Source organism: Tenrec ecaudatus, chromosome 7, assembly GCF_050624435.1.
Source record: "Tenrec ecaudatus isolate mTenEca1 chromosome 7, mTenEca1.hap1, whole genome shotgun sequence".
NCBI classification, from domain to species: Eukaryota; Metazoa; Chordata; class Mammalia; order Afrosoricida; family Tenrecidae; genus Tenrec; species Tenrec ecaudatus.
The window spans coordinates 136,299,556-136,324,798 of record NC_134536.1 but is presented as its reverse complement, the minus strand read 5'-3'; the positions used below and the strand labels follow the sequence as shown (position 1 = coordinate 136,324,798).

Below are 25,243 nucleotides of genomic sequence, written 5' to 3'. Positions count from 1 at the left end.
TTTGGAAGCCTGTTTTTCCTTACAAAACTCCAATCTATGAGCTTGGTACCAAGTCCAAGTGTAACATTCCTATTGGAAGCCATACTTACATATTTCCTTGTAAAGTGCTTTTGAAGTAATAAAATGTTAGCATAATGTGTAAACTAGTCAGTTGAATCCACTGCCACAGTTCTTGTCTGTCAAAGATGATTACATTATTTTCTTTTTTTGGTTACATTATTTTCTAAGAAACAATGGAAGCATTGGATTAGTCTTTGAAATGAATTTTAGTTGTTACCAAGTAATTTAGTAGTTAACCATTTGTTAGTAGAAACCAGTTCAGAGTCCACTATACAGTGAACCACCATTATTTCTAAGCTTTTAGTGACTTATAGTACATTGTAACCAAGTAAGTTACGCATTACAGTCTCAAGTAGCATGAAAACTTTAGTTCTTTTTTAATTGCTTCAGAGCGTAATTTTGAGGTGCTGCATGGGAATTCTGAACTAATCCATCATGATGTAAAATTTCACATGGTTCAAATGTAAACGTGAAGAAACATAATATAATATTGGAGGCATGCATAATCTTCCTCTAAGAATCAGGAACTGTAATGTTCACATATGTGTGCAATTAGATTAAATGAAAATGCAACCGTTTTGTGGCTTAGTTTCCTTAAATGTGCTCTGTCAAGATAGTTTGGATTTATGCTCCTTTGACTGTCCTACGTAAGAGATAAGTCATTGCATTGCGTTCCCTTCATAAGGGCATTTTAAAACAAAACCTGCAAATCTCGGAGGAAAGTTGGTGTCAGATTGCTGATTTATTGGGGGCTCTGGCTTTTGGGGCCTCTGGTCTTCAGGTATTTTCTCATATCTCTATCCCTCATTTTAGGAGAAAGCCAAGGTGAGTAACTACAGAAAGGGTCATGGTATATTAAATTGATTCTTTGCTAGTATGAAATGTGAGTTTGAGGGGGTTTCTTCAGTATTCATTTCTCCATGAAAGGGCTGAGTTTGTAGGTTACTGAAAGCAGTCACAAATTCCGCCTAAAATTGTGATAATTTTTAAAAGACTAAGGGTTTTTTAATTTGTTTAAATATTAACAGGAGTGTTAATAATCAGTTAATTATGGGTGCTTCAGTTGAGCCAAGAGGGATTTTTTGAAAGCAAATTGGCCAGAAAAATTTTATGAGAGAAGGCCAGGGCTTCCATAGGTGGTAGAGGCCTATGTGTGGATGGGAAACCTTACATTGTAGAGCCCTGGGTCAAGAATAGTGTTTATCATAACAGTGAGCAGGACACAATTGCTCGTAAGCACATTGGCTCAGTTTTCTAGGGTGGTTTACCCTTCTACCTAGTGGTGGTGTAGTGGTTACTTGTTGGAGCTATATGGAAACCAGCATCTCCATGACGACAGCCAGTCTTGAAGGAGGGTGACATACCAAGAGAAAAAGACCCCACTCATAGGCTAGTTTACTGCATCACCAGATGTTTCGAACCAAGCCAGTAGGGCAGTTGGAGGACAGACAAGGCAATGTTTCTGTGAGGATATAAAAAATAACACCACTGGCTTATAGCCACCCTCTGTAGGTTCAGCTGTAGATTTTTAATGAGAGCACAAACATTCTCTGCTCTTGAGTGGCTGTTGACCTGCCATTTAGTGATTCACTACACCAGGGCTGCTCCTATAAAGATTACAATTAGGGAAATTCAATGACACTTTTATCATATACTGGAACTAAACGTGACTTTGGGTCATTAGTATGTAAAACACAGTTTGCTGATGAGCCTGGGTTGGCATTGATTTGGTCTATGTTCATTACCATGAGCATGATTTGAGACTGACTAGTGGGTATAGTTAAGGTCTTGACCCCATTGTAACGCATATTGAACTTCTGGTGAGTAGTGGGATGAAACTTGGCTTTTTAAAAATTAAAAGGCGTTCTAAAATTTATTTCATTAAACAGCAACATACTGGTTTGACATGGACGGTTCAGCAGCCTCGATCATGTTCAAATTCAGTTTACCCTTTTTAAGTCTTCTGAGTCATGCGTCCACAGAAATGTCTGGCCCTCATCGGTTCCTATTGAACCCTTGGAGTTGCTGTCTTTACACTTTAAAAGCATAATGTTCAAGGAAAACACTAAACTAGGTAAGCCCAGCTTATTTGATTTAAGATGTTGTCAGGGGATATAGTTTAAGATTTAAAGATCTCTCAGGGTCATTGTTTCCAGGGTTGATTGACCCTTCATGACTCCAGAAATTATGAAATTCTGTTGTGTGTTTGCCCCTTTTGATCAGGATTCAAAAGGTTCCCATAATATCTTTCTGTTACGTTTTAACAAAGACTCGAAACCACCTTACAAGAATTTTTTATCAAAATACTAATTGGGCACCATCAATTCTGCTAGCAAAGAGCCCATTCACAGACTCAATTGGCCACACATACTGCTTTCTGCTATTTTCACTGCAAGTGACTGACCGTATTGTGCCTTGGCTGGCAGCTTGCAAGCTTTTAGACCCAAGGACTGCACTGCTGAGTAGACCACCCCCCTCCCCCCACCTAGGTTTATTGACTGGGATGTGCCATGAAATCATGACATTAAGGCATTAATTTGCCCTAGAAGTAAGAAAATATTGGGACTAGCATTCAAGTCATTGCTACTAGGATCCCAGACATCTGCATCGGGGCTGTAGACACAAGTCCTCAGCAATCTACTTCATTTTATTAGAGTGCTGTAACTGATACTTTCTGTGCCTGGGGAACAGAGTTTATGGCACTGAGACCCCACATAAAACTGGACCCTGACTATGCCAGAATGTTGGGAAGGCTCCAAAGTTGATTTCAAGGTAAAGGGTCTGTCTCAGAAGGTTATGAAAACTCTGGGACTCCCAAGGAGGCAGAGGGTAATTGATCTTCATAGATGTTCTCAAAGCACACAACAGTCATGGGGGCTTGTTAATAGAAGTCTGCGTTGTTGAGAAGAGCGCCTCCTGTTCTTCCATGAATCAGAAGGTGATGTAGTGGGTTGTAGTAGGATCAGCTGTACCTTTTTTATGGGAGCACAAAAAGACTGAGTACAAGGTCAGCTTTTCAAACCCACCAACCACTCCTTGGGAGACAGCCAAGACATTTACTCCTGTGAAAAGTTGGGCCTCAAAAACCCACAGAGGCAGTTGTATCCTGTCATTGGCTGTGAGTCCCCCAAGAGCTTTATTGGGAATCCACCTCTTCTAACGCTGGTCTTGGCCCTGCAGACCTAATGTCCCAAGTTATGCATTTAAAATGGAATCCTGAAGGAAGATGCTAAAGCATGGATGGCTTGTAACCAAGAAGGGCTCTGGAATCATAGGGACCTGTGAAAGGAGATGGTTACATATCCTAGTTTGTGGGCTAGAGTACAAATGCTTTTAGTTACGGGGGCACAAAATTTTTTTTTGAGAAGGTAATGGTAGGGCAAAATAACTTTGGGAACCTAGTGGGTTAGAGAAATGGAAACCCCGTAAGAAGTATGCAGACTCACATGACAGAAACAAAAGGCTTCACATCATGATACCCTTAGTGCATAGAAAGTCTTAGCACCTACACTAGTGTCACAAATCACAGCCAGCCAGCCCAGCTTCTATTTTTAACTTAACCAACATTGACCGCTACTACAACAGTGAGCTGTGCGACCTTGCCCTTACTGTGGTTCAGCACCATTGTCTCCCCTCCTCCCCTCCACATTTTCCATTTCCACTTCCCTCCTGTCCCTGATAATTATTATTAAACTTTGATCTCTGTATATATGCCTTGTTTGGCTTTTGTTTTTGAACTACAAGGAAGCTTCAAAAGTTAATGGCTAAAAAGGAATGAAAGGTCTTTAAAACTTCCTCATGAGGTCATACGATAGTTTTCCTTTTTGTCATTAACTTATTTTTACTCTGCAGGTTTAGTGTGTATCAAGACTTCATTACTCCTAAAATTTTATAGGTTAAAAAAAACCAAGTTGATAGGTTTAACTACAGGTCTTTTTAAAAAAAAAATAATTTAAATGACATCGACACAAGGTAATTCTGTGTCCAGACAGATGGCTGCTGGGGCACATTTGCCCTTTGGTTTGAAAACACTCTACCCTGCCATTGAGTCCATTTTGCTTTGTAGCTACCTTGTAGAGCAGAGTAGACGCCCTTTTGTTCAGAGGGACTGGTGGGTGAGTTAGAACTGCTGAGCTTGGGTTTAGCAGCTTAATTCATAACTCACTGCACCAGAGCAGTAAGCCTGCATAAGATGCCGCCTTTAAAATGGAATTTCCAAATGAGATCATCTGGATTCAGCTATCCACATTTTTTGGTTATCTGTTATGGAACTGGACACCTACAGTTTTTCAGATAATCCCAATGAGCAATGCAGGTTAAGCTCTCTGCTCCCACAGTGGTCCTCCTGGCCACTTCAGGATTTTGTTTTTAAAAACATTTTTTAAAATTTAGAAAACCTATGGCACGTGATTTGTTTTCTTTAAAAGCCTCTGCTTCCAATAAAAGCAAGGTAAAAAAACATGAAGGCAACATGCTATCAGTTGCATTTGGTGTAAGTCTTGGGGTTGTAGGGGTGAAACGTCACCAGTCAGTGCTGGGTGATGCCAAGTTAGTAACTACCCCATCATGGCGGAGGCCCTGATACATAATCACAGGAAGATAATGGTGACACCAGCTTTTGGCTACTTTGGGCCTACTTATCCCAGTCCCTTCCTTGCCCAGTTCCCCAAGGGATTCCTGTGTGTGGAACCAGTCTGCCCCATGCCTGCTGAACATGCACCCTCTGCCCTGCCCTGTTCTTGCTGCTCAGCTGTGCCGGGAGAGGCAGCTCTAGTTGTGTTACCCAGGCTGTGGAGCTGGAGGGACAGGATGGTACTCCACAAGTTCTTCCCTCCCTCAGACCTCACATCAAGGGTGGGGCCTGGGAAGAGCAGGGAGCCACTGGCCCAGAAACTCTTAAGTATCCTCTGGACATCTTGGTGGCACTGAGCCTCCGGATAAAGGTGGTGGGTTTTTGTTTGTTCATTGAGCACCTTTGCAGTGCTCTCTTGGGAGAGAAGGTCTAAAGGCAGGAAGGGAGCCAAACCATATGCTGAACACATGCTTGGAGACAACCACACTACCACTGAGTCAGTTCTAAAGCTTAGCAGCCTCCTCGCAGAGGGCTTCCAGGGCTATCAATCTGTAGATCAGCCTTGCCTTTCTCCTTCAGAGTGGCGAGTGGGCTTGAAGCATCCACCTGTGCTTAGCAGTTCAGTGCTTGCCTGACGGCGCCATGATGTAAGATGGTGCTTTTTCATCAGTCCTGTCGCATGGGTTATCAAGAGGCTAGAGGAAAAAAGCACATGGGCTTGGGCCTTCTTGATTTAAAGCTAAAACACTAAGAAAAGGGCGTTGCAGTATGTATGACTGACTGCTAGAGACACCCAGATACCTGATCCTTTTGAAGCCATTCCTTACTTGGCCTCTGGGCAAATTACTTGTGAAGACTCAGGCAAACACCAGAATAAAGAAGGATTAGGAGGTAATAATAGACCCGACTTACTGGAATATGGTAAAGGATGGTGGGTGGGACAAATGGCATTGAAGCAGGGCTAACATGCCACAAAAAATAACTGCTGAATTGGAGAAAACTAGGAAATAGGTTTATACAAATTAGCTGGCTCTTATTTGTAAGTGTAATGTCAAAATTACTCCTGTTAACGGGGCAGGATGGTCATAAAATCCAGTAGTGTGATAGCAAGGGAGGCTGGGTGGGGGGGGGGGGTTGCTATGAGAGCGGTAAGTGAATAAATTAGGTTAAAATTATAAACCCGCTTAAGTAATACATTAAACCAGTTCCTGGCACGTCGTCATTGGTGTTAAATAGTTCATATCGTATGATAGAAGTGAAGTAAAAAGAACCAAATAGTGACCCTATAGGGCAGGGTAGATCTGTCCCTATGAGTTTCTAGGACTGCTTACGGGAACAGAAAGCCCTGTCTTTCGCCCACAGACCAGCTGGTAGTTTTGAATTGCTAAGCTCACAGCTTAGTGTTTTGGAAGTGGAATGGGATAGGAAAAAATCGAGTAGTCTGTTGATTCTAACACAGTAACCCGACCACTCCATAGGGTTTCTGAGACTGTCTTTTTGAGAGCAGACTGCTTCACCTCTCCCTTTAACCTTGAGGCTAGCAGTCCCACACCTAACCTGCAGCGTGCAGAGTTCTTCTGGCAGGAGACGGAGTAATACTTATTTCTCAACATTGCCTTTGTTCCATTTAAGCTCCACAATAGTCTTAAATATAAGACTTCTCGACAACCTTATATTTTAATCCCATGGTGAGCTCTAGTCTTGTGGCTAATGAGCAATTATTAGTTGCCTACTATCTCTGTCCATTTCTTCCAAAGTTTTGTTAGGCTCCCAGACCAGTGTGACAACCTCCAAACGCCATTCCCCCAACCGTCCACTAGGAGGCAGTACTGCCCTATTTGAGAACTGTTTGGTCAAAAACTTACCTGAAGGTCATACTTTACCTGTTGAGTAGATTTGAATCTTCTTTGACCCTAAAGTCGTCTCCACTAGGAGACTAATAAAAGAACAAAGACTATTTACCCCAAAAAGACTGTTTACCCTTCTTTGGACTCTCGTTTGCAAATGTTTTTGCTTAGCTCTGTACATGTACGTATATAGCACTAGCTAACTTAAACCTCCCCACCCATTTCAGGGAGTTCTGTTACCCTATTTGGCAAATGGAAACTGGGTTCAGACCCCAAACCATGCTCAGCGTTTTGTGGGGTTGCCCTTGTGTAAAGTGCTGACGAATCGGCTGGCTAGAAATTCTTCCGGGAGAAAATTATATTGAGAGAAGAGCCACCAAGGCAGGAAAGCTTTGTGTAGACCGACAAGTTTAAAAACTTAGGGATGTGTCCAGAATGGGGAATGGAGGATTAGTGTCATGCCAGGGCTATGTCATCAAGGATGGTGACCTTCCAGCTTCCAAAAGGAGCCAAGCCCAAGCTCCCTCCCCTGAGTGGGGCAAAGAGTTTGTGCTTAGCTGGTAACCCAAAGGGTGGCAGTTTGGATCAGGGCTCTAGGGGAGACCCTGGCTTGGAGTTCTGATTCTGTAAAGTTGGTTCTGCCTCAGTAATCCTGAAGGACAGTGTAGAATTGTTCCATGTGGCTTTCCCAGGCCAGGACCACATTTGCCAGATCTTTTTTTGACTCCCATGGCAGTTCAAAAAACTGCCAACTGAAAAAAAACAACCTGCCAACTGTTCAGTGACTGAGTGCTACTGTTGCCCCCCCCCCCTGTCTCCTTTGCAACAAGGTCACACTGGAGTCAAACATGGGGTGTTCTAAGTCACAAATCACATCAGCAAGCGCCACAAAAGTAGCAAACATTTTCTTGAAGGGAATGAAAGTATCTTTGTTGTACAGAGACGTCCTTATAAGTGGCTCTTTTTTTTGCAATCCCAGGACGCAAAGAGCCCAGCAGCCCCAAATTCATACCCACGGGGCCCTCTCCAGGTTCTCAGCCTCCTGACTCGTGGTCCAGTGCCCCTTCTGTGTGATCCGCCATGGCATGTGTGCCCCAGCCAGACTGGTCAACCTCTCCCCCAAGGGGCCCTGACCACTTGCCCCTCTCCCTGCCAGATAACGCTTCAACAGAATAGTTGACTCAAGGGGTCCCTGAAGGTCTGATTCACCCAGCAACTTGTGACCGGGCCATCCTCTAAGGCTGTGCCCTGCATCGAGGCCCTCCCTGGCTCAGCAGAGGCCTCTTGAGCAACAGGCATCTGAGCTTGAGAATGGCAGCAGCTCTCGGAGCGGCTCCTGTTGCCTCATCAGCCAAGCCTCGGTATCAGGGTGGGGCAGCATGGGTGGGTCGCGCAGCCATATCAGGGCTGGCCTCAGACATGTTGACAACAGGTGGTGGCTTGGGGCACAGGAGACTACCCACTCACAGGATTTCAGAAAGCCCATGAGTCTGCATTTGCCTTCCAAGGATCTAATTATAAAATGCCAGGACCTTAAAAAATGCACTGTGCTCTTTGCTTCTTTGAAGCAATCGTTGGGCGGAAATCATGATGAAAAGCTGTTTCTCACTACTGTAGAATTCGAATGTTTAAAGAACGAGTTGCGTTGCTACTGGATAGGAGAAAGCAAGTGGCCAACAAGATTTTTATGCAGAAGTAAGCTTTGCCATTTTAAAAATTCTATAAGTCTATAGCAAAACCCTGTCTCACTCAGTCCAGTAACATGTTCGACTTGGGTCGCCATCGGACTGTCCATTTCTACATTTTCCCACCACCCACCCCAGGAGCTCAGGGCCCCCTACACAAGTGACTGGAAGTTTATACATCTGAAATCTTCCTGGCCAAATTCTGCAATCCCATCATTTAATAATTGTCAGTGGTTTTAAATAATACCATAAGGAATCATCTATGGTATTAGATAATATCAGTTGTGGGATAAGAACAATAAAAAAACCCCAGCATAGGTCCTCTTGACGCAGGTTCTAGAATATGGTTCCCATGGTGGCGGCTTTTCTCGGGGACTGGTAATGTTTCCTGGGAAGGTCCTGCTTCCCCAGAGCTGCCTGCACACATTGGTGCAGGCTCTCCTGGCCCTCCACGTGGGTTCACAGTAGTGAAGCCTTCCTCCTCTTCAGGAAGCTAGGTCTCCTCAGCTGTCGGGTGGGAGCCACACCACTTCCCTTCCAGGCCTTTTGGGACAAAAAGATGAGGTCAGTGTGTATGTAAAGCACCGACAAACAACTGCACCTGGCAGAGACCCTCCACATGGTTGGCTCTACCCACCCTCTTCAGTACTCCTTCAGCCGAAAGTCATCCATGACCGTGGTAGAAAAAAAAATTACCAACAAAACTGGAAGAAAACCCAATTGCTTCAGCTTTTCTTAAGTTGTTTATCTTTTTTTCTTTATTAATTTTCATTAAAAATTCTGCGTGCTTAGGGTGGGAAGTTTCATCGTCTGTGCTTAGGTGCTGTTAGAGAGGTAGGTGGTATCGCAGCCTCAGATTACAAATGAGGAAACTGAATTCGGGAAAGAGGAAGTGCAGTAGAGGCCCGAGCCTGGCTTGCAACCCACAGCCTTGTGAGGCCAAACCCCGTACTTGTGTTCCACAACCACACAGCATTTCTCACTCCTGTCCCCAAGCCCCCCTGCGGGCTGGGAGCCTGGTGCCCATAGACCATACTCCCCTTATGATAGCTGACGAGGTGGCAACCAATTCCCACTGTGCCCAAACAGCTGCTTTATGGTCTGCCCCAAGCTGGAGTTGAACAGGTTGTGAAAAAGCCACTTGCTAGGGTTGGGGCTCCTAGGCCCCTCCGTTTGGCTTCCACAGGAATACATAACGGGTCAGCACTGCTCTAGGCCACTGAGTGTGGGCCCTATCTGTCGCCACACAAGTGCTGCCATTCCGGTCTTTGCCTTTGCTTTGAAGGATGCAGCTGTAATCTGTGACCGCTTTCTTCTGACACCCGGTTTCCTAGATGGCCGTCTTGGGGGAGCCCCTGCAAATATTTTTGTTTTCCCAAAGAAAAACAGACACGGGTTTGTTTCAAGGGCTGAAGCACATTCCGGTGGCGTTACAACTATGTACAGAGGAGGGTGAGGTCAAGTGGGCTGTGGGCTGTGCTCCGGGTTTGACGAAATCCTTTGGAATGGTTCCAAAGAATGCCAATGAGATAACGCTATCTACTAATGAACCCTGATTGCCATCCCCATAAGGAAGAACCCCGCTGATCCACTGCGCCCCACCCATCCTGTGCCAGCACGGTGTACCTGCTGCTCAAGCCTCCTGGCGGTCCTGGGGGGGCAGGGGAGGTGTTCACTTACTCAGTTTGCCCATCTGTAGCAGAGATGGCACATCCTTGCCAGGGCAGCCTGTCTTCTCCGTGCTGTGCATCCTGGGCCAAATCACCGTGTCCTTTTGCCGTGGCTCTGGCACAGCCTGGAACCACTGGTTAGGGAAGAACTTGCTCTGTCAGAGTTCCATGGCCTCTGGGATCCCTTCTAGTACTGGCATGGCATGCTTGGAGTCCAGCAAAACAATAAACAACACAGACACACATCAAGGCTGTTTCTTCCTAAGGGGGGTGGCAGGTCAGATGATCATTTTACTGGCTTGGAAAGGAAAAAAGATAATACCAAAACCAAACAGCCAAACTGGTTGCCAGTCGGTTGATTCCAAAGCATAGAGAGCGACTAGGACGGAGTAGAACTGCCCCCACGGGGTTTCCAAGGTGGCAGTCTTCCCAGCTTTGTCCCATGGGATGGCTGGTGGATTTGAACCTCTGACCTTTTCTTTAGCAGTCAAGCAGTTCATCACTGTGCCATCCAGTGCCTACTCCCTCCACAGGACCATTGAATTGATGCCAACGCAGAGCGATTGTACAGAACACAGTGTAACATCCTGTGAGACCTTAACTCCTCACAGGTGTAGACAGCCTCATCTCAGGAGTCTGGTGGATTTGAACTGCTGACCTTGTGGTTAGCAGCTCAGTGCATCACCCACTATACCAGGCGTCCTTAAACTGCGACCTGCTGAAGACATTTATCTGGCCCGCTGGGTGTTTTTGCCCCGTTTTGTTTTTTTACTTCAAAATAAGATGTGCAGTGTGCATAGGCATTTATTCATAGGGTTTTTTTTAAGCTATAGTCCGGCCCTCCGATGGGTCAGGGGGACAGAACTGTGGCCCCCTGTTTAAAAAGTTTGAAGAGCCCTGCACTACACCAACAGGGCTCCTTGTAATTGCATACACGTGACAATGGATCTAGAACGGCACCAGGTTATGCGAATCCAGATGTGCGAAGTTGGTATAAATCCTAGGAGAATATTCCAGTTCTGGTTGCATACCGACACGTATCTAATCCCTGTATATATAGCAGGGCAGGAAGCTTGTGTTAGAGTCATTACAGACGGGGACACTGAAGCAGCCAGGGGCCAAAACAGATCTAAGTGTGGGAGTGTGGGAATGCCACAGTCAGGACTGGACCCCAAGGCCTGTGTGCCAGTCGAGCCTGCATTCCTCCACACACGTGTCCGTCGCGAGGAGGGCTATTAGGCCCGACACAGGGATGGACTTGGTGAACATGGGTTCTGACGGAACCCCTGCAGCGCGTGGGTTCTTTGAAAGGCTCAGTGGGCACAGAGATGGAGGTGGCTGATGACTGAACTGAAGACTACCAGGACCAGGAGCTGGTGAGAGGTCCCTGGGCTGCTTCTCATCCTTCAGCTCAGGACAGGAAGGTTTGGAAGAGTCTCCAGGGCTCGTGGCAGGGATCAAGGTGGGGTCTTTGGTGGCAGGGCACAGCTTTCAGAGTCAGATCGCAAGCCTGGGCAAGTTCCTGTGCTCCCTGATCCTTGATCTCTTCTTCTGTAAAATGGTACCAGCTATGCTACTGCATCGGGCTATTGTGGGGTTTCAGTGGGAAACCAATAGCCTTGCTAAGCCCTCGGTGTCGGTGTGTATGACTGAGTCACTGAGCTTCACAGTAGCCCTCAGCGAAGGGACTGGTCCATGGCTATTTTAGGAACTAAGCACCAATCACTCAAAAAGCCATACACATGGCCACCATCAGGTCTAGTCCAACTCAGAGTACAACTGCCCTGTGGGGTTCAAGAAGTTCGCGGGGAAAAAATGGAATTAAAAGAAAATGAAAATTTTTAATGAACTTCTAATGTCACAATGGCGGGATGGGGTGGAGGTAAAAGTGGGTAACTGAGGGCGGGCGTTGGAACCCAGAGGATCTGGCCACAGAGCAGGTGTTTGAGACAAACGGATTAGATGAATGAATGAATTCTAGGCCTAGTGGTAGAGAATTCCAGATAACAAGCTTCTGAGGGTCACAAGGTATTCAAGGTGGTCTTAGTGTTTTAACCCACTGTTGAATGTGTGAGGGGCCAGAGGGGAAGGATCCACTGAGGCTTCGTTTTCTGATCAGTTGGTGGCAAAAGTGACGTGAGGGTGCAGACCTCCAGACTCGGGCCCAGTTTGGGGCACCCAGTTCCGCATTCCTGGGTTGGATTATAGAAAAGAAAACGGTGAAAAGTATAATCCTTTCCCTAAACATTAACACAAGGCATGTCACTTGTGAGGCCCTGTCACCCGCCGACCCTTTTTCATCATTAACCTAATGCACTCAATAACACGCTCAAGAGTGTCACACACGGTAAGAGAAACAACTGATGGCGATGCTTGTAAGACGCATCCGGCAACCATATGTGACGGAGGGGGGAAAGATTGTGCTTAGGGGCAGCTCACGGCACCTGTCTGCACTTAGGTCCCGTGAAAACCCATGGCCACACAGCGCTGCTCTTCAGGACACTGAGAACTACACCTAAGAAGCAAGTGGGATGCACGCCTCCACCACAGCCGAAGTGGCTGCCACCGACTCAATGTTGACTCCCTGTAGGACAGAACAAAACTGCCCCTGTGGGTCTCCGGGACCATCGAGTTTCACGGGCACGGAAAGCCTCTTACTCCCTTGAAGGGACTGGTAGGTTCGAACAGCTGATCTTGTGGCTAGCAGCCCAATGTGTTAACCCACTCCGTCGCTAGGGCTCCTCACCGAGGGCTAAGTGAAGGGTATTCTGTTAGCCAGTTAGTGGCAGAGGTCACTCGGTCCCCTTCAGTTGCTTCTACCCCACCCAGGGGAGCCATGTTCACTATTAAATGTCAAGAAAATACAGTTTAGGTCGTCAATCATCATGTGGGCTGTGGTCCTGAGGGTAAGCCTGTGAAATCATCGTCTTTTTTTTTGGGAAACCATAAGTTTTTGGTGACTCAAAGGGTCAGATGAGGGAAAGGAGATTTTAAAATCTTTTTTTTTTAATTCATCATTTTTATTAAAGGGCTCTTAAAAATATATAATTGTATTAAGCACATTTGCACATATGTTACCATCATCATTTCCAAAATATTTTCTTTCAACTTGAGCCATTGGTATAAGTTCCTCCATTTTCTCTTCCCCCACCATCATGAACCCTTGATCAATTATATTATTATTATTATTTTGTATCTTACACCATCCATTGTCTCCCTTCACCACATTTCTGCTATTTGTCCCCCTTGGGGTGGGAGGAGGGGCCTATATATCCAACCTTGTCATTGGTTCCCCTTTGTCCTCCTTACCCCCGCCCCCAACCCTAACCCTACTTTCTTTTTTTTTTTAATTTAATTTTTTAACAATTTATTGGGACTCATACAATTCTTATCACAGTTCATACATATACATACATCAGTTGTATAAAGCACATCTGTACAGTCTTTGCCCTAATCATTTTTTTCTCTTTTCTTTTTTTACATTTTATTAGGAACTCACAACTCATCACAATCCATACATATACATACATCAATTGTATAAAGCACATCCATACATTCCCTGCCCCAATCATTCTCAAAGCATTTGCTCTCCACTTAAGCCCCTTGCATCAGGTCCTCTCTTTTTTTTTTCCCTCCCTCCCCGAGATTTTAAATTCTTAACTTGCCCATTTGTAGAAGGGGCAGTTGGATGCAGACTTCATCTAACAGTACACTTGGCTCCCAGAACCCTCCTGGGGAGCGGGTAACCCCCTGGGCTCAGAGCCTGCCACTGCGAGCTCATGCCACAAGGTGGCAGCATGACTGGCGCAAAGTCCTGGGATCCGCTGCTGACTCCGGTTGAGTCTGGGGAGGCTGATGGTCCCTGTATTTATGGCTCCTTTATTCCTCAAGCCTGAAGTGGGGCAGAAACCAGTCTCTGCAATGGCTTGGGAAGGCCGGTCAGAGAGAGGCAAATGGGGTTTTCTAGAAAGTATCTTCAGGTCTGGCAGTCTTCCACACCACAGAGCCAGGTGAGAGTGTGTATGTGCATGTGTGACCGTGTGCGTGTGAACGTGTCTGCGTGACTACATATGTGTGGATGTCTCCGTGGGTGTGGCATGTGACAGTGTGAAGGAGAGTGATGGTGTGTGTGTGTGTGTGTGTGTGTGTGTGCACGCGCGCGCATGCTCGTGTGCGGGAGTGTGTGCAGAGGAGGAGTGGCAAGCTCAGGTGTCGCCAGAGAGGCTGGGAGGAGACCATAAACTGGGCAGTGTCTTCCTTATCAGCAAGCCCTTCTCCCGGGTCCATAGGACTAGAGAGCAAAGCTCACGCAGATAAGAGGCTCCAATCATGACCGCAGGGGACATGAGGATTTGACACCTCTTCCTGACTAGGTCGGAAATGACTTAATGGCAGTGAGGTTTTTTGGAGTTTTCCTGACCCGCTAATGGGTCTCAGTGAACTCTCTAGAGCTCTGGAAGGTGATTTGCCACCTCTTTCTGACAGGCTAGTAAGCCCCATTGAGCTCCCCAGGGCTGCCTTCAGACAGCCTCACCAACTCTCACCCTCTAGGGAGAACCAGTCTCTCTGATCCTCCGTTTCTGATCTGTAAAGTGGCCAAAATGATCAGGCCCACCTTCCTGGCTGGCAAACCGGGCTCCGAGCTGGGCCAGGCCAGCACTTGAAAACCACCAGCCACGCCGCCGAGAGAAAGACCAGACTTTCTACTCCCGGATAGAGTCACAGCCCCAGAAACCCCCAGGGCAGCTCTCCCCTTTCCTGTAGGGTCTGCTGGCTGGCAGTGAGTTTGGTTGAATTTGGTGTGTGAAAGGCTGAAGGCCCCGCCTGTGATGAGTGTTCGCTGATGACGGGAGTCCAGAGATTATGGATTCAGGCTGTGTAGAGGCCCCGCAGAATGCCTTGTTTGTGCTCTCTCTAAGGTCACGCCCATCTTCCAGAAGGACCTTTCTCAGGAAGTGCTGTGTGTGGAGTTGTGGAGGGGTGCTTGCCGGGGCATGCCTGCCTGGAGGGCGCTGCTGGACAGCTGGCCTTTGAGAGCAGTGATGACAAATACATAGATGTCATTTGACAGCTGAAGAAACTGACGTTGAAACTGAGGGTTGGTCTGATGACAAGCTCTGAGTCCAGGCTGGGGAGTGCTCCTTGGTTCCCAGTGGCCCTCATTCCCAGGAGAGAGTGCAGGGCCATGCCTGCCCCAGTGAGCTGGGAGGTGGCTGCACTTGGAGATGCACTGCAGCTTCCGACACTAGGGGCAGGACTCCGGGCCATTTATAGTACTGACTCATGCTCCAGCTCCCGCTGCTGCTGCTCAAGTCTCCCTTGTTTTCTTCTTTGTTTTTCTTGAAGCCTGGGTGGAGAGCGCTGGCTGTCATCTGAGATGACTTTTAAGCCACTGTCTCACATTGAAAGCTAGCAGGAGTCAACTGGTCACCATGGAATTTCTTTTTTTAGCATATAAACAGCCAAGGCCCAGGCAGCTGTTGCCCCGTCCCAGAGAGAGGGGTGGGGTGGGAGGGGTGGGGTGGCGGAAAGTGGCTTGGCTCCGACTTCTCCGGCAAACAGATGCTGCGTCTCTCAACCCGGTCCATTTGGAAGCCCAGGAAAGGCGGCTGGGCGACTGCATGTCTGGTTCTTCAGGTGGCTTCACCTGGGAAACCCTCTCTGAATGTCAAAACCACAAGAGAAAGGGCACGGATAAAGGAAACACTGTTTTGGAGCTCAAGCATTAAAAAACACACACACACACACCACCACCTCCCAGCCCATCCACAAACCGCTGCCGAGCCTTTCCTGAGCGCCTGTTTGGGGCAAGTTCCGAGCCCAGGGTGGGGAGCCCAGGGTGGGGCTCCCCAGGGGAGGGCAGGGGAAGCCGCAGCTGGGCGGTGAGGCTGTGGAGGGAGTGTGTGAGCAAGGCTCAGGGGCCCTTCGAGAGAGGACGGCATGGGCAACAGCACAGAGATGGGGATGTAGCATCATTTCCACCCCGTCTTTCTGGGTCTCTCGAGTCAGAACTGACTTGACAGCAGTGTGTGCATCGTGGTTCCTGTGTTAGGTGGTGTTCCGCCCACCAGGACACACTTGTGACCCAAATAGAAGTCTCCCCTGTACACAGTCTCATGATCAGCAGCAATGTAAATAATACCAGGATGGCCCGCATTACGCGCACTGCCCGACTCACAGTGACCCCAGAAGAGGGAGTAGACCTGGCTGGCATCGCTACAAAACAGGACGCGCCCTTCGCCCAAGGAGCAGCTGGTGGGTGAGCAGCCCTGACTTCTTTTGGGTGGCAGCTGAGTGCTTTAGCCGCTGCTCCACCAGAGCCCCCCTGTAAATAACACCAGCTAACGCTTGTTGAAAGCCGACTCCATGCCAAGCACCGCCCAGGCACGCCGTATTTCGTTACTCATCTGAAGGTCTCACGGAGCAGGTACCTGTACCCACTCTGTTTCATAGATCAGGAAGTCAAAGCACAGAGTCGACAGGGCCAGAATTCAAACTCAGACCCCGTGCTGGAACCCTGGCCCCGCACACAGCTCCACTGTTAGCAATGACCAGGACGGTGACTCTGGGGAGGTGTGTGGAGTTGGTCAGGAAGCAGAGGCAGGAGACTGGAGGGATTGGGGTGGGGGCACCCAGGGGACGGTGCAGGCCCACTGGACAGGGGCAGGGGTGAGTGTAGACAAAGAACCAGTCAGGTAGGGCTTAGAACGCTTCTTAGCCATCCCTTGTCTGGAATGACTGAACTGTGCGGACCCCGCTCCTTCCCTGGGGCGTCATCATACGGACTTTTTCTATTGCAGTTTGTGTGGCGGCAGAGCCTTTCCGGGGCGTCAGGTCCTGAGGACACAACGGGGAGCTCTAGGACTTCCCAGGCTCGGGTGGAAGACACGGCTTTGCTACCATCCATCTTGGTGGGCTTCCTGCATACCATCAGTGGAGACTCAGTGACTATGAAGTACTCACCGCGCCCCCCGCCCCCTGGCCCCTCTCCCCAGGCCAGATCGCAGAACCCGAACACATTTCGTCCTTGGTGGTCGAACTGCAGGCTGCCTTCATGCCACTGCCTCTGTCTGCCAGCCTGTCAGCCAGGGCCACGCCCCTGCCAGAGCCCGGCTCAGCCTCTTCCAGGGTTCCTCCGTGTTTCCTGAACGGATGCAGGCTCTCATTCTGGCCCGAGTTACAGCAGTTTTTGGCTGCTCCTGCCAGGCTGCTGCCAGTCCATCCTCACAGAGTGCTCCTCCCCACACCTGCACACTCTCCTGCTTTGCCACCAGGCTGCCAGACCTCCCCCTCTTCCTCTTCCTTCTCTGGCCTGTAGGGAAGGCCCTGCCCCTGCCAAGCCGCAACCCCTGCCATCCCAGAAGGCCCCATGCCCTTAGGCTCCTCTTGCCCCCAACCACAGGCTCATGCTCCCTCAATCTCTCTTGGCCTTCTGCTCTCCCTGCATCCCAGCTTTGCTTTGACCCTCAAAACTCCACTGGAACTCGGGGGCAGGGCAGGGCTTTGGGGTGGGGCCCAGTTGCCTCCCTGAACTGGGGGCAACAGAAGAATGAATTGCAAGATTTTCCTTTAAGAACTTCCTCAGCCTGGCATAGCCCTTGAGGGCTGGGAATTCCCGCCCCGGGAATTTTTCCAACAATCTGCCAGCTGGTTCTTCCCTTCCAGAGATTTTATTTATTTATTTTTTTCTCGCTTCCAACCCTTTCTTTCACTTTCGGTACGGCGGTGCTGGCAGACTGGCCTCGGAGGGTGGGGTGCTGGCACTCGCTGAGTGGGGCCCCGAGGCCGTGGGCAGCTGTGCCAAGCGAGTGGATGAGATGAAGGAGGAAATGGGGGTGGAGTAAAGGAAGTGAGACCAGCACCAGGGTGGCCTCTCTTTTTGGGGGGGCGGGAGAGGGCTCTCTGCTCAGCTCTGGACAAAAGACCTTGTCTGATAAAGATCCCCATCAGTGGAGCACATCTGCCCTTGGGAGGATGACGCATTCCCACATTAACCCAGTAACACGAATTCACTCTTGAGCCCTGGAAGCTGCTGGAGGAGCCCAGGAGGGAAGAGTAGACGCAGAACAGTAAGAAGGGTCTTCACGTGGAGCGCTTGCCTGGGGGAGGTGCCACGCAGACTGGGGGAGGGGACCAGCTGGAGGACAGCAAGGGGTGCCAGCTGAAAGAAGAGGCCCCCCAAGTCCCTGTGGACTCAGGACAACCAACCCATGTGTTACAAGCACTGATCCCACTTCCTGTCTGTGTTTCCTGTTTCCATTCTCCTTCCTTCCAAGCCCTCTGAGCGTTGTCTTTGGGGAATGATCGATTATTCTAACACAGGATTGGGTGTGTGCGTGTGCCCGAGGAGTTCGGTTCCATACTGAAGAGGAAGGGCCACAGGCTCAGGGGTCCCACTAGATTCTATTTGACCAATAAGCCTGATCTCCTTTATGATTTTGAATTTTGTTCCACAATTTTCTTCTCTCTCTTTCTAGAAACAGTGGTTCTCAATCATGCCGCAACCCTTTCATACAATTTCTCATGTGGTGGTGACCCCTCAACCATAACATTACTTTCATTGCTACATCATCACTGTCATTATGCTACTGTTGTGAATCAGGGGACCCCTGGGAAAGGGTCGTTCAACCCCCAAAGGATCAAAGGAGAAACTGCTGCCATAGGCCCCTCCTATTCCTGACTTTCCATCTTTCTCTCTGGCTTCAGGTGAATTGCTGTGCTTTGCTGTGCTTTGGATGTCCCCTTCCAAGCTTCGAAGACCTCAGGCTTGACACAATGAACTGGGAGGTGAGACAGAAGCACTAGCACTGTATTAGGTCCATTAACTGGAATGTCCCATGAAACTGCGACCCTAAACTTTCACACCAAAAAACCAAATCCCATAAGGTGTTTGGCTGTCCATAAGCAACCTCAGCAAGTGCTTTTTAAAAATCACTGTTTTCAATCTACTGTCACCTAAGTTTTCCCAACTCCACCTTTCTTAGGTGTACAATTTGACAGCAATGGCACTCATTGGCTATGTAACCCTACCGTTAAACAATGTGATTTGCCCATGACCTTTACCCCCTTCCCTCCTGATACTGGTGACCTCTAATAAACGTTGGTCTCTACACATTTGCCTTTTCTTGTCTTTCTAAGTAAACGAGCTTATACAGTGGTTAGACCTCTACGATGGATATTGCTCACGCCGCGCAGTGTTTCCAAGCTCCAGTCGGATGACATCTTGCATCAAGATTCCATTTCTTTCACTGGCTGAGTATGCGTGACTCACTGTATGTGCTATATTTTATGTACCCATTGGTGGGTAGCCACTTCGTTTGGTTCTACTTTTTCACTACTGTGCATAGTGTTGCATGCACATTGGTGTATGTCTTACTATGATGATTTCGTTGTCTCTGATTTCAAGGTGTTTGGGTGCATACTTAGGAGTGGAAATGCTGAGTCCTATGGTCATTGAGTTCAGTTCTTTACTTTAGAAAGTGCCACACTTGTTTTCCACGGTGCTACTGCCATTTTGTATCCCCACCAGCAATGGGCAAGGATTCCAGTGTTTCTCCACATCCTCACCAACATTTGTTATATCTTTTTGTTTGTTTGTTTTCTTTATTAAAAAAAAATCTTAGCCATGCTAGGGGAAGTGGAACGGTCTCTCATTGTGGTTTTGATTTGCATCTCTGATGGTTAACAGGAACCCTGGTGATGTTGTGGTTACACGTTGGGCTGTGATCCACATGGCCTGCAGTTTGAAATCACCAGCAGGAGAAAGACTGGGCTTTCTACTCCCTTCAACAGTTACAGACTCGGAAACCTACAGGGGTCGCTATGAGTCAGCATGGACTCGGTGGCAACAAGTTGGCTTTTTTTTATGGCTAATAATGCTTTAATAGTTTTGTCCATTGGTTATTAGATTCTTGTTGAAGATGCGAATTCTGGAAATAGTCTCCCAGTTGGTAGCTTGTCTCTTCACTCTTTATGGTAATGTCTCTTGATGGACAAAAGTTTTTCATTCTCCCTCAATGTAAGAACACTTTGTTCTATTAAACTGGCATTCCATGATGCTCACCTTCCCAACACGATAGCTGAAGACAAAGCGGATGCATAAGCAAATGTGGTGAAGAAAGCTGATGGTGCCTGGCTATCAAAAGATATAACATCCAGGGTCTTAAAAGCTTGAAGATAGACAAGCGACCATCTAGCTCAGAAGCAACAAAGCCCACATGGAAGAAGCACAATAGCTTGTGTGATCACGAGGTGTCGATAGGATCAGCTATCAGGCATCAAAGACCCAGATCAAAAAATCATATCAATGTGAATGAGGTGCAGAGTGGAGACCCAAAACCCATCTCTAGGCAACTGGATATCCCCTTACAGAAGGGTCTCCGGAAGGAGACAAGCCAGCCAGGGTGCAGTATAGCACCGATGAAACATACAACTTTCCTCTAGTTCTTTAATGCTTCCTCCCCCCACTTATCATGACCCCAATTCTACTTTACAAATACAGCTAGACCAGAGCATGTACACTAGCACAGATAAAAATTGGTAACACAGGGAATCCAGGACAGATAAACCCCTCAGGACCAATAACGAGAGTAGTGATACTAGGAGGGTCAGGGAAATGTAGGGGATAAATGGGGAACCCATCACAATGATCTACATATAACTCCCTCCCTGGGGGACAGACAACAGAAAAGTGGGTGAAGGGAGACATCAGTCAATGTAAGACATGAAAAAATAATAATAATTTATAAATTATCAAGGGTTCATGAGGGAAGGAGTGCAGGGGAGGGAGGGGGAAAATGAGGAGCTATACCAAGGGCTCAAGTAGAAAGAAAATGTTTTGAGAATGATGATGGCAGCAAATGTACTAATATGCTTGACACAATGGATGGATGGATGGATTGTGATGAGTTATACGAACCCCAAGAAAATGATTTAAAAAAAAAGTTTTTTCATCTTGATGAAGTCCCATTTGTTCCTTTCTGTCATTTGTTGTTGGTACTTTTGTTACTATATTAGATAATCCATTGTTCAAAACCAAACATGCGCTATGATAATGAACTGCCGCAGCCCACCCCCAAGCTTTCCGTGTTTTCTCCCACAGTCACTGGCCTTGCAGGTTGCCTCCCTTATCCCAGTATCTACTGTGGAATTCCCACAGCTCTGACTTTCTCTGCAGGGATGTACAAGTTCTGAGATAACGGGTCTCCCCGTGCCTGCACTTGGCCCTAGATAGCCAAAGAGCCAGTGTGGTTGCTAGAGGCCACTGACTCAGTTCTGACTCACAGTTGACCTCGTGATAGGCTGAAATTAAAAGCTAAGTCTGGCAGTGTTCCCCTACTTTTTTTCCTAAGATCTCCCAGTTTGCATGAGCTCATTTAGATCTTTAATCCATCTTGCGTGTGTGTGTGCGTGCGCGCATGTGTGTGTGTGTGCGCGCGTGTGTGTTCTGAGGCATGGAGCCTAGTAAGCTTTTCTGCATGTGGATGCCTAGGGTTTTCCATGGGTGATTATTTCCATGCAGATTGGCAGGCCTTTCCTTTGAGGTGCCTCTGGGTGACTGCGAAATTTGGATCTCTTGGTTAGCAGTCAGTGCGCTCACCGTTTGTACCCAGGGACACCAGTCAACCTGAGGGTTTGGGTGAAGAGAACAACCCTCGATTTAGGATGGCGTTTTCCCTGAAGAGTTAGGCTTCAGGAAGGTGAATAATGGGCGTAGTGGCCCTCCTGCTGCCTGACTGTGACGTCGGGTCACCAGGGTGGGTCTCACAGCCAAGTCCTGGTGAGCAAGCCCCTGGCCTCCAGAGTCAGGTAAGAACCGCGCTCGCAGTGTGCGACAGGAAAGCAGCCGAAGTGACTTAGCCAGAGGAAGCGTCTCCTTCCACATCAGAAGTCCAGGGGCAGACGGGCCTAGGAATTTTTAAAGCAAGAGACCTGAGTACCACATGCCTTTCTGCCTCACATCCAGCCATTTCCCAGCATGCCGCTCACTCTGAGAGGAGCTGGTTGGCTGTAACCTGAGGGGCTTCCTTCCTGCCCTGGCTCACTCGGCTGGGCCCCCGTCTCAGACCCTAGACTGGAGGGCAGCTTCTGGGGGAATCTGATCCTGCCTGCTACCTTTACTGAGCCCAACTGCATGCCGGGCACCTCACAGGCAGTCTGACTTCCTCCCCTGCCCCGTGCTGTGCGGTCTTATTATTAGGAAGCCCCATTTGAAGGACAAGGCCGCAACTTGAAGTCCAAGTCCCATTTGAAGTCCAAGGCCACGCAGCATTGGCACTGAGAGTCAGACCAGGCTGCTCACTGAGATGTCCTGTGGGAAGATGGTGGGGGACAGTCCCCTATCTCTTCCTAGTCAGGTGTTGGAGGAGCCAGGAGAGATTCCTAGACCCAAATCTCTGGGTCAGAGCATGCACGTTTTTCAGGTTCTTGACTCATTCTGAGAGCCTCAGGAAAGTCAAACCCACGTGCCAAGCTAGCAGTGCTGGGAGGACCCCTTATAGCCGCTCTCTCGCATACATACATTATAGATGTACACACATTATATATTAGATCTAATGGATCTGTAGTTTAAAATTATTACTATAAGCTAGCCTGATACAAAATCATTGTTACATTATCCAACAAGCATAGTAAACATGGGCTTATCCGTGCTTCCTTGCTAATCCGTGGTCAACAGTTTCCCATTCGCTCACCACATCAAAGATTCATCTTCCAAGCCTGGCTGGCATCGTTTCTTTCCCAAGCCCACAGCACCTTCCTTACAGAGTCAAAGCCACACTCCCTGACAGCGATGGAGTTCCTAGTGTGCAAGGTAAGCACGGGCTCACCTGTGCTTCTTTAATCGTTGCAGGGAATAGTTTCACCTGGGTGTCTTTGATGTGGTGCAAAACATGTTTCAAAGATGCAGTGACCCGGCTGACTGCAGCTCAGTAAGCAAGCACTTATCAGCCCGAGCTTACCTTGCTTTATTGGGCAATCCGATCCTGATACCGGCAGACATGCAATCTACCAAGGGGCTTCAAACATTTGGGGGATATTTCCACGAGCCCTTCATTCCATTTGCCCACACACTTTCTGAAGCCCCTGGGCTGCCTGGGCTGAGCTGGGAAGGGTTGGCTATAAAGCAAGCTGAGCAACCCCCCCACCCCCCAGCAGAACAGTAGCTGCTCCTTCATGGGCCTCTGGGCTCCCTCAGAGCCAGGAGGGGTGTGTGGGTGGGTGGCTGGGTGGGCAGGCAGATGAAGGGGTGGTGTGGGAAAGGCAGTCAATGCGGAACACTCAGAATGGAAAACGGGTGGCAAGACCCTGGGGAGGAAATCTGATTTCACAATTTTGGTCACTTCGCTTCCAGTTCCTTTTCCCCTAGGGAAGGTGGCAGGGGCCAATCCCCCATCTCTTCAGTGTAAGGTGTTTAAAGAGCCAGCTAGCTACTCCCCTGGCCCAGGCGTGCCAATCTGGCATTCCAAACTCCTGAGGACAGCTGGGAGGGGGAGGGGCAGGGCTAGGAATTCCCTCCTCCCAGAATGTCCAATGTCCCCAGAGCAGGAGAGCAAGCCCTGTTGCTCAGGGCCTCAGGCTGGGCCCCTGCACCTGTCTGACCCCTTTCTAGCTAAACAGCCCCCCACCGGGCTTCACAGCTTTCCAAACACTTCCCCCGCAGGGACCCTTTGATCTTTCCACAGCCTGTGAAGGGGGGTGAGCCAGGCTGTCAGTATCTCTATTTTACAGATGAGGATGCGAGGAGACATTGGTTACAAAGTCACATGTTAGAACACAAGCTTTGTAAGGGCTGATCCATCCGTTCTCCGACTCATAAAAGTAACAGGAGTGGGTAATGTTCAGGAGCCCTGGTGGCGCGGTGGTTACACCATTGGGCTGTTCATTGTAAGGTCCCCAGTTGGAAACCACCAGCCTCTCCGGCGGAGAAAGATGGGGTTTTGGACTCCCCTAACAAGTTAGGGTCTCAGAAACACGGTGGGCAGTCCTATCCTGCCCCATGGTGGGGGGGGCGCTCTGGCTATGAGTTGGTGGTGTGTTGATTTGACCCTTGTGGGGATGTAGTTCTTTGGGCTGTGACTTTCAGTTCTCATTAAACCTTCTCAGGTAGATACCCCCCCCACCCCACCCCACTGCCCCCGAGCTGATTCTAACGGACTCACAGAAGCTCTCTCTTGGGCAGAGGGAGACAAAGGCCTCCCTTGTCTGTATATCCTTACGGGGGGCCTTGACATTTTGCTGGGCTCTGAGAGACTTCAGTGACAAGAGACATTCCATTTCCACGGAATACTCAGTTCGCAGCCCAACAGCAGCCAATGCCTCGGTTGTTATGAATCCGTGTGTTTACATCTGCACCACACTTGGTTGATTGTTATTGGTATACGATTGAAGCATTGGGCTGCTTTACCGAAAGGCGATGGTTCAAACCCACCAGTTGCTCAGTGGGAGAAATGGGTGGCAGTCTGCTTTCCTAAAGCTTCACTGTCTTGCCAACCCCGTGGAGCGGGTCCACTGCATCCAGGCTCTGCTATGTGTCGCAGTCAGTTAAGGACCGCGGGTCTGGTGTTTGGGTTATTGTTTGGCTGAAAGTCGAACCACAGGGGGCGTTCAGTTCTAGGCCTGACGGGGGTCTCAGGGCCATAGTCTCGGGGTCATATCCGTCTCTCAGACGGGAAGCCTGGTCCTTGTCTGTGACTTTGAGTTTTGTTCTGGGTTCTCCGCCCCCTCACACACTCGTTCATCCTGGTGGATTGGGGGCCTGACAGCACGGTGGGCCCACATGAGAAGCTCGAATAGAGACTGATGCTAGGTCAGGGAGGGGCTCAGACAGCAGTCTTGCTGAAAGGGCCAGAGGAATTCTGTGTGCACGCAAGAGCCTCTGATATGCACTGGGAGAGGTAAGCCCTTAGAGGCTCCAAGTTTAACAGAAAGTTCTAGAGTAGGTGGGAGGGCAGGCGGTTTCCAGAGAGCCCTGAAAGACGAGGGTGCTGATGCCTCAGGGTTGCCCAGGAAGGAGAAAGTCTGGGGGCTGGGGGCGGGGTGGGGGCAGGTGTAGGCCCAGGAAGCCGGCTGTCCCGGTCAGGACTACTGCATAGCAGCTGTTTGTCTTGGCATTTGTCCAAAAGCTCTGGGTGGGGCTGGGCTCCTTTCTTTGTGTGGTTTAACTGCTGGTCCAGTTTTTCCAGGGCTGCTTAACTATTCCTGTGTGCAGAGCATCCGTCTCTGGGCCAAAGGATTCCCAACTGAGCTTTTAAGTTGATGTTTCTCAGAGAGTCCAGGCAAGGCCAGAGCAGGGGGGCCACCTCCTCCTTCTAACCCGGTCACACTGAGCCTCAGGGTTGACGGTTTGATTCACCGCCATCAAGCCAATTCTGACTCACAGCAACCCTCTGGGGCAGGGGAGAACTGCTC

General features: G+C 48.7%; 1 long non-coding RNA gene across 1 annotated transcript; it reads left to right on the top strand.

Annotated features, from left to right (window-relative positions):
- The first annotated feature begins 17,736 nt into the window (after window positions 1–17,736).
- On the top strand, window positions 17,737–19,452 carry LOC142452968 (uncharacterized). Its single transcript, XR_012785355.1, has 3 exons — window positions 17,737–17,904; window positions 18,542–18,622; window positions 18,974–19,452. It is a non-coding gene; the product is annotated as an uncharacterized LOC142452968 (long non-coding RNA).
- The last annotated feature ends 5,791 nt before the right edge of the window (window positions 19,453–25,243 follow it).